The sequence below is a fragment of the Drosophila ananassae genome (assembly GCF_017639315.1).
Source record: "Drosophila ananassae strain 14024-0371.13 chromosome 4 unlocalized genomic scaffold, ASM1763931v2 tig00000061, whole genome shotgun sequence".
Taxonomy (NCBI): domain Eukaryota; kingdom Metazoa; phylum Arthropoda; class Insecta; order Diptera; family Drosophilidae; genus Drosophila; species Drosophila ananassae.
The window spans coordinates 6,305,408-6,315,000 of NW_025319038.1; the positions used below are offsets into that span (position 1 = coordinate 6,305,408).

At 39.5% G+C, this 9,593-nt stretch overlaps 1 pseudogene; it reads right to left on the reverse strand.

The window, feature by feature from the left end:
* On the reverse strand, positions 1-9,433 carry LOC116655521 (annotated as a pseudogene).
* Between the last annotated feature and the right edge of the window lie 160 nt (positions 9,434-9,593).

The window sequence follows — 9,593 nt, forward strand, 5'->3', positions numbered from 1 at the left end:
TCGAATCATCAAGCAAAGGATAAGCTTCAGTGGATCGCAGTATGGCAGCTGCTCAACCACTTACAACACCTTGCCCGTTACAAAAGTCGTTTACAATTGATTCTAGGCTTTGTCATTGTATTAAATAATGTTTTCATATGTAACTAGCATGGCACCAGGTGATCAAAGATCCTCCCAATTTACTATGTTACAAATTACATTGGCATCACATCCATTGTCGTTTAAAATATAAATAATAAACTTTAAATGGTTTAGAAGCCATACAATGCAAATTGCCCCTTATTTATCATTGCAGTCCAGCACGGATACGACCTTAGAGGCGTTCAGGCATAATCCAACGGACGTAGCGTCATACCACTGTTCGCTCGAACAAGTATTGTGCCATTGGTCCGTACCTGCGGTTCCTCTCGTACTACGCAGGAATGCTGTCGCAACAACGTTTTGTCATTAGTAGGGTAAAACTAACCTGTCTCACGACGGTCTAAACCCAGCTCACGTTCCCTTGCATGGGTGAACAATCCAACGCTTGGTGAATTTTGCTTCACAATGATAGGAAGAGCCGACATCGAAGGATCAAAAAGCGACGTCGCTATGAACGCTTGGCCGCCACAAGCCAGTTATCCCTATGGTAACTTTTCTGACACCTCTTGTTAAAAACTCTTTAAACCAAAAGGATCGATAGGCCGAGCTTTTGCTGTCCCTGTGTGTACTGAACACCGAGATCAAGTCAGCATTTGCCCTTTTGCTCTATGTGTGGTTTCTGTCCGCACTGAGCTGGCCTTGGGACACCTCCGTTATTATTTGAGAGATGTACCGCCCCAGTCAAACTCCCTACCTGGCAATGTCCTTGAATTGGATCATACCTGAGTAATTGGAGTTATACCAAATTTTCAAATCAATAATACAGTAAATGCATCTCTCATTAAAGAATTTGTTTGCGATTATATAACAAACTCGTGATACTTTGATCAAGAAGCTTGCATCAAAACCCAATACCATAAGATATAATAAATATATCCGTATAATGGCTAGGAAATGATACACGTTCCATTTAATCAAGTAAGTAAGGAAACAATAAGAGTAGTGGTATTTCATTGGCGATACCAAACCGAAGTCTAATATCTCCCACTTATTCTACACCTCTTATGTCTCCTTACACTGCCAGATTAGAGTCAAGCTCAAAAGGGTCTTCTTTCCCCGCTAATTATTCCAAGCCCGTTCCCTTGGCTGTGGTTTCGCTAGATAGTAGATAGGGACAGTGGACGTCTAGGATCTCTCCTTGCTTATTTAACGTGGCGTGTTCCACTGAAAGTGAATTACAACCACGGCATCCTTATATACCCACAAGTGGGTATATGATGCATGTGCCAGGTTTAAGCGCCTGCAAACGCCCCGGAATAGAAGCTATAGCAAATACATAGCAACTAGCTCGGTACCAATTTAAGTATCTGTGAGTCGGACAGAAAAACTTCCCCTTGGTGAGGGGCGAAGTGTATCTAACACTTCTTCCGGTCTATGGGTTCCGGCACCCGGTTGAATAACGCAACTCCACGTCGAGCCCCAGGGCTCTACCCGCATTTGGGTGTCAACCACAGCCACCACGAACTCCCACAAGGGGGCCAACCTCATTGAACAGCCTTGGCACTGTTCACCCGTGGTACCGAAATTAAGGGCTCGGTGGGCCCTCCCTCTTCAGCGCCGACACACTCGGATGAGGTAACCTTGTTTGCCAGTTTTGACATTAGTCCGGGACTGGCAACCCATTGAGTAAGGCCAGCGTCCGATATACACCTGAACGACGTCGGAAAACAGCCTCGGCAAACAGATTTAGCAATTTCACCTGTTCTGGATTCTTGACAATCCCTGAGAGGTCCCTGTCATTAGATTCTCCAACTATTCCCAGAGCATCCAGATTTCTTATGTCATCATACATAATACAGTCACACAATACATGCTGCCAATCTTCATTTAGGACTCCACATAAACATGCAGCAGTGTTACTACGGTTTCTAGGATATAGAAATGCATTAAAAGATCCATGTCCAGTTATAAAAAATCCAGCCTTCAGCTTAAATGTGAAACTTTTGTTTTTGAAGACAAACGCTGCTTCTGGTAAGAATTTATGCGTAACTCTTCCATTAATGTCACAGTCCCATCTGTTTTGCCATTCCTCAATCATCTTTTCTTCTAGCAATGCTTTTTTTATATCCCAGTTCATATTCGTGTGATCCAGATTATATAGCCAGTCATCATTATCAAGTGGCAGTCCTTTCTTTATCTTGTGTTTTATTTTGATTAATTTTGCCTCAAGGTCTAGGGGTGGTGTGCCAGCCAGAACTTGTAGTGCTGAAGTAGATACTGTTCGACAAACTGGTAAACAGCTAAGTAAAACCATCCTTTGACTTGACAAAAGACGAATCTTTGCTCTAATTTGTTTCTGTATGACTGGGTACCAAATTGCCACACCAAACAACATACATGGAATCATGAGCCCAGTGTATATACTACGTCGTGCATGCGGCTTTAACCCCCAGTCTACACGGAGTACCCTAGACAGAACTGATGCTATGCTGGATATACGATCACGAATGGCAGCTACGTGTGGCAAAAAATTCATTCTCTCACCAATAATAATTCCGAGATACCGTTGAACATATACATATGGCAGGTTTGCCCCTTCAAAACTCACAATCGGATGTCTGTTATTACTTAGTTTTCCCTTTAGAAGCATGATCACGGTTTTTGATGTTGATACTTTGACTCCATTTTCGTTCCCCCAAGCACCAACTAGATTCATAATTTGCCTACCTTTATTTTCAATTTCTGCTCTTGAGTTTCCTGCAATAAGAAGCAATAAATCATCTGCATAGGCACTGAAGGGGCATAATGGCTCTAATCTCTCAAGCAAAATATTCATGAGAAGATTCCAAATAAATGGGCCACTAATAGATCCTTGAGGACATCCTTTAGTGACAGTCACACTTGCAGTTTCATATAGACCACGAATGCACGCAGTTCTATCAGAAAAGTAGCTTTTCCAAAGTGCTATTTCCGGACAGTTAACTTCAGCAAGAACATTTATAACTGCACTCCACTCAATATTGTCAAATGCTCCTTTAAAATCAACAAATATTCCCAGTATATATTGTGACTGACATGCATTAATTGTCTGTATAACATGTCTCCAGGCGTCTTCAACACATTTATTGGTAGTAAATCCAAACTGCCATCTGTTTCTTTCGGGTAGGATATCTTTTAGCCGATTTATCATTATGCCTTCTAAAATTTTTCCCAGAACTGGTAGAAGACAAATACCTCTATATGACTCCGGGTTGCTTTTAATTTTATCTGGACTTTTCAATAAGGGTATAACTCTAGGTTGTTTCCATATTTTTGGGAAATTCCCATTCTCAATACACCGTGAATAAAGCGACATAAGATGCTCTGGTACTGATTTCCATATGTTTTTGGCTATCTCTCCTGTGATACCGTCGAGTCCTGGTGATTTTTTGCTCTTAAGCTTTGTAATGCATTCTTCAATCTCATGCAGTTCTAGTGGCCGGGGAGATGGACTAATATGAACGTTTTGATCAGGTCCAAAGTTTGTTTCAGGGAAAAAGTGCTTCAATAAAATTGTAGCGCAATCATGCCATTCTGTAATTTCAACACCTTCATATTTTAGACACCCAAATTCGCTATTTTTTTTTTTGCCACGACAGATTTTATATACAACACCCCATGGATCTTCATTGTGTTGGCTGACAAATTGTCGCCAGTTTTCTTCTTTTGCCGTTTGAATCATTTTTTTGTAACCTTTTACAGTTATTCGCAACTCAATTGCTAATGCAATGGCATTTGGGTCACCTCTTGAACGTGCTCTCTGAAGTTTTCTACGCAGTCGGATGACTTTTCTTTTTTCAGAGCCTAGTTCACGTGTCCACCATTTAATTTTTGTTTGCTTTTTAAAAGTTTTCTTTCCAAAAACTATATCACATGTCTGTTGCACCAACGTCTGTAGTTCACATGCAGCATCTTCCGTGGGTAGAGATAGATCTGAATCTTGTAGTGCATTTTGTATTTCCTCCTTGAACCTGCTCCACCTTCCACTATGCAGTTTCCACATAGGCACAGGAGCTAAACTCTCAACTGCATCTTCGCTAGATATTACCACAGTAATAATGTTATGATCACTTAGGTTCCATGGTGTAATCTTCCATGTGTAGTTATCCCTTCTGGATGCAGCTTCATTAATAAGTGTGACATCTATATCGCTGTGTGCTCTATTGTTATCGAATGTATACACCTCACTTGGTTCATTAAGAACTAAAGAATTCCTGTGAATTATCCATTCTGATAGTATCTCTCCCCGTTCTCTGCTCAGCTGATTAGCATATATGTTGTTTGTCATTTTGCTATGCCACATAGGAGACGTAGCATTAGCATCCAAGCCGGCAATTAAACGTTTGTTTCGAGCTAGGCTAGTTACGGCATCTAAATATTGAATATATGGTTCTAATGGTGCATTGAACTGGCAGTAAATAGACACTATGAAGAAAGAACCATACGTACTCGTGATACTTATACAAACTCCATATTCATTTGTCATTGAATCGATTGGCAATATAACAGCATTGGGGTCGTCAACAAAGATTGCGGCTTTTTTGGTTGCATTATGGTAGATTCGTGTTCCGTTGGGTAGTCCAGTTATCCTTCCGAATTTGTCAACATATGGTTCCATTATTATTGCGACTGTGTATCTATAGCTTCTTAATTTTACTCCTACTTCTATGGTTGCAGCTCGGCCACGTCCACAATTGGTTTGTAAGATGTTAAGCATTAATGTCTTGCTTGCACCCGGGCCAACACTGTGCTGTATATAGGGCATGCACTTGATAGAATGTTGTGTGCTGATGGAAGTCCCTTGAATCTGCAGTTCCTACAATCCACTGGGTTACAGCATTTTGCAGCAACATGTCCCTTTTGCCCGCATTGACGGCAAATACTCGTGGTCAACTTGCATTCTTGCACTCTATGGTCAAAACCAAGACACCGATGACAAGCGTACGTACGAATTTGCGGGCGGCACCGGAAACTGAACCATTTGATATAAATCCTTCCTGTATCTAGGATGAGCATTGCTTTTTCGTTGACTTCTAGAATGACATTGGTGGTGTTCCCATCATCCATTGTCCAAGGCCTAGTCAGGTGTACTGCTTTCTTAAACTCGGCTGGTGACATATCCTCCTTCAAGTTGTTAGCATATAGTTCATCCATGAATTCCTCTGGTGTAATAGCAGTGTCAACATCGAAAATAGTCAGTCGTGGCTTAATTCCAGGATTTTTTTCAACACTCAATCCAACTTCAGCAAATTTTCGCGATGCAGCAACCTTTGTAGCCTCAGAAACCGATGGCGTGCGGATAATTGCACCTCCGCGTTTTAGTTCACGAACTTCATGAACTCGGACTCCAAGGACTGGCGCAACCTCTTTCTTAATTTTTTCAGCAATTTGTTGGCCAGACAGCTCTGGATCTTTACCCTTAACAACGCAGGACCATGTCTCTTTCACTCTAGTGTTTCTTGGTGCTGGAATTGGTGCAGTCGGTAGTATTCGGGGAATTGGGGCATTCGATGGTACAGTTGCATGCGGAGCATTCTTCTGAGCAGTCTGTGAAATAGAAAGCAAAGTTTGTAATTCACCATTTTTTAGTAAAAGTGCAACCACTAGTTCATCATAGCGAGACAAAATATTTGACAGATTTTCTACATCACCGCTAATTAGTGCTTTGCGACAAGCACGCTGGGTATTCGATAAATCAGCCATCACAGCTGCAGCTCCATCTGCTACAATGTCTTGTGCACTTAATTTATCAGTGCTACAAGTGGTAACAGCAATGGGAGCAACAGGAGTGGGGATGGTTCTTGCAGCAGTAGGTTGAATGAAATCAGCAACAGATTTATCAGCCATATCTTCGTCCTTCCCTTTTTTTAGCGGTGGCGACAATATTTCCCCTGGAGAAAGAGAACGATTTTTCAAGGATTTTTTCTTTCCTCGCAACAATTCAGCTCCATCCGTCATTTTAATGCTCCGTTCCCTTGTCTTCTTTGCATTATGGCGCTCTAGAATATCATCGCCATCGTTGCTCTCTGTAACGCTTAGTCCAGATTTTTCCTTTCCTTGCAGCAATTCAGTATCGTCAGTCATTTTGATGCCCCGTTCTCTTATCTTCTTTGCTTTATGACGCTCTACAACATCATCGCCATCGGTGCTCTCTGAAGCGCTTAGTCCAGAGCTCACTGAACGGCTCCGAAAGCCCTTCATAGCTACAGTATACTTTCACTTTCACTTATCACTTATCACTTATCACTTATCACTTGTCACTTATCACTAATCAAACAAAATTTTTAATTCCAAATTTTAAAACTTTTTTTTTTTTTTTTTTTTTTTCCAAACAAAAATTTTTAGTGTTACTCAGACGAGCTCCGGATTACAACTGAATATTAACACAATATTATTCAGGTAAGCAAAGAATCAAATTCCATAGCCTACTTGTTTTTTTATCATAGCCTACTTGTTAAAAAACAATATTTTTTTTTCAAGATTTTACAAGTTTTTTTTTACAAGTTTTTTTCAACACTTTTTTTTTTTTTTTTTTTACAACTTTTTTGTATATTTTTGGGAGCACTTTTTCAACACGTCCAAATAGCTTGACATATAAATCAAAACTCCAGTAGATAGGGACAGTAGGAATCTCGTTAATCCATTCATGCGCGTCACTAATTAGATGACGAGGCATTTGGCTACCTTAAGAGAGTCATAGTTACTCCCGCCGTTGACCCGCGCTTACTTGAATTTCTTCACTTTGACATTCAGAGCACTGGGCAGAAATCACATTGTGTCAACACCCGCTAGGGCCATCACAATGCTTTGTTTTAATTAGACAGTCGGATTCCCCAAGTCCGTGCCAGTTCTGAATTGATTGTTAATTGATAATCGTTATAATTAATAAGAACTAATTGGTTTGACCCAACTAGTATTCTTAAAAATTTTAGCAAGAAAGTTCCACAATTGGATACGTAACTAACTATCCGGGGAACAAGTTACAACCATAAATGATCGAAACTCTATTTACCCAGAACGAGCACATAAACCATATTATTGTTTCCCAATCAAGCCCGACTATCTCAATCTTCAGAGCCAATCCTTATCCCGAAGTTACGGATCTAATTTGCCGACTTCCCTTACCTACATTATTCTATCGACTAGAGACTCTTCACCTTGGAGACCAGCTGCGGATATTGGTACGGCCTGTTGAGAAGTTTGCGTATCCCCACCATAAATTTTCAAGGTCCGAGGAGAAAATATCGACACAACAGTATATGTCATGCTCTTCTAGCCCATCTACCATATCTCTCTGCGAAAGACTTCCATGGTAGTACGACTATAAAACAGAAAAGAAAACTCTTCCGATATCTCTCGACGGCTTCTTTATGGTCGTTCCTGTTGCCAGGATGAGCACGAGGCCCATATTTAATAACAAACGGATACTCAACAGGTTACGGAATTGGAACCGTATTCCCTTTCGTTCAAAATTATTCAAGTATATAATTTTTACATATAGTAAATTTTATTTTTACTTGAAAATTTTCGGCTTTCGCCTTGAACTTAGGACCGACTAACTCGTGATCAACCACTGTTCACACGAAACCCTTCTCCACTTCAGTCCTCCAAGGTCTCATTCGATTATTTGCTACTACCACCAAGATCTGTACCAATAGCAGCTCCATGCAGGCTTACGCCAAACACTTCTACGCATACCATTGTACCTTCCTACTCACTAAAGTTTCAAAATTTATATTACAAGTAATATAAATCATCTACTTTAGCGGTAATGTATAGGTATACAACTTAAGCGCCATCCATTTTAAGGGCTAGTTGCTTCGGCAGGTGAGTTGTTACACACTCCTTAGCGGATTTCGACTTCCATGATCACCGTCCTGCTGTTTTAAGCAACCAACGCCTTTCATGGTTTCTGCATGAGTTGTTAATTTGGGCACCGTAACATTACGTTTGGTTCATCCCACAGCGCCAGTTCTGCTTACCAAAAGTGGCCCACTGGGCACAATATATCATAACCTTAAACTTCATATCAAGAAAGTTAAGGTTCTTACCCATTTAAAGTTTGAGAATAGGTTAAGATCGTTTCGACCCTAAGGCCTCTAATCATTCGCTTTACCAGATAAGATTATTTTATATAACATTAAAATGCACCAGCTATCCTGAGGGAAACTTCGGAAGGAACCAGCTACTAGATGGTTCGATTGGTCTTTCGCCCCTATACTCAATTCTGACAATCGATTTGCACGTCAGAACTGTTTCGGTCTTCCATCAGGGTTTCCCCTGACTTCAACCTGATCAAGTATAGTTCACCATCTTTCGGGTCACAGCATATCTGCTCAAGGTACGTTCCAGTTAGAGGCATAAATAATATAAATATTATTATACATAACTATATAGAACGCCCCGGGATTGTGTTAATTAGCTATAAAATAGTTAAAAAACTAATCCCATTATTAGTCAAGTTAATTACGCTATTAGGTTTATATCCCAATAACTTGCACATATGTTAGACTCCTTGGTCCGTGTTTCAAGACGGGTCCCGAAGGTATCCTGAATCTTTCGCATTGTTAATCATACAAGTGCTTATAATAAACACAAAAATCAATGATAATTATGCCATTATATAATTCCGAAAAATTAACGCACTGTATTCTTATTAGTCTATCAACACTTTATCAAATTAATGACATTTATTCTATGTTAAAATGCAAGCATAATAATTTGAATAAACTATAAGCCATATTTTATGATAAATTTAATATGTTAATAGATTACAATGTCCTTATATGGAAAAAATGCACATTATTTGTATAATATTGTTTAAATATTATAACTTTAATGATGAATTTTCCATAACGGATATTCAGGTTCATCGGGCTTAACCTCTAAGCAGTTTCACGTACTATTTAACTCTCTATTCAGAGTTCTTTTCAACTTTCCCTCACGGTACTTGTTTACTATCGGTCTCATGGTTATATTTAGTTTTAGATGGAGTTTACCACCCACTTAGTGCTGCACTATCAAGCAACACGACTCTTTGGAAACATCATCTAGTAATCATTAACGTTATACGGGCCTGGCACCCTCTATGGGTAAATGGCCTCATTTAAGAAGGACTTAAATCGTTAATTTCTCATACTAGAATATTGACGCTCCATACACTGCATCTCACATTTGCCATATAGACAAAGTGACTTAGTGCTGAACTGATTTCTTTTCGCTCGCCGCTACTAAGAAAATCCTTGTTAGTTTCTTTTCCTCCCCTAATTAATATGCTTAAATTCAGGGGGTAGTCCCATATGAGTTGAGGTTGTATAAAGCAATAATATTATTTACATTATCTTTATTTTATGAAGAACAATATATTAGATGTATTTTCAATTTTCGCATCTTTAAATAAGAGACAATTCCAGATGAAAAATATTTCATATTTTTTATGCTAGACATTTCTCAGTATTATTTGAATTGAAAAA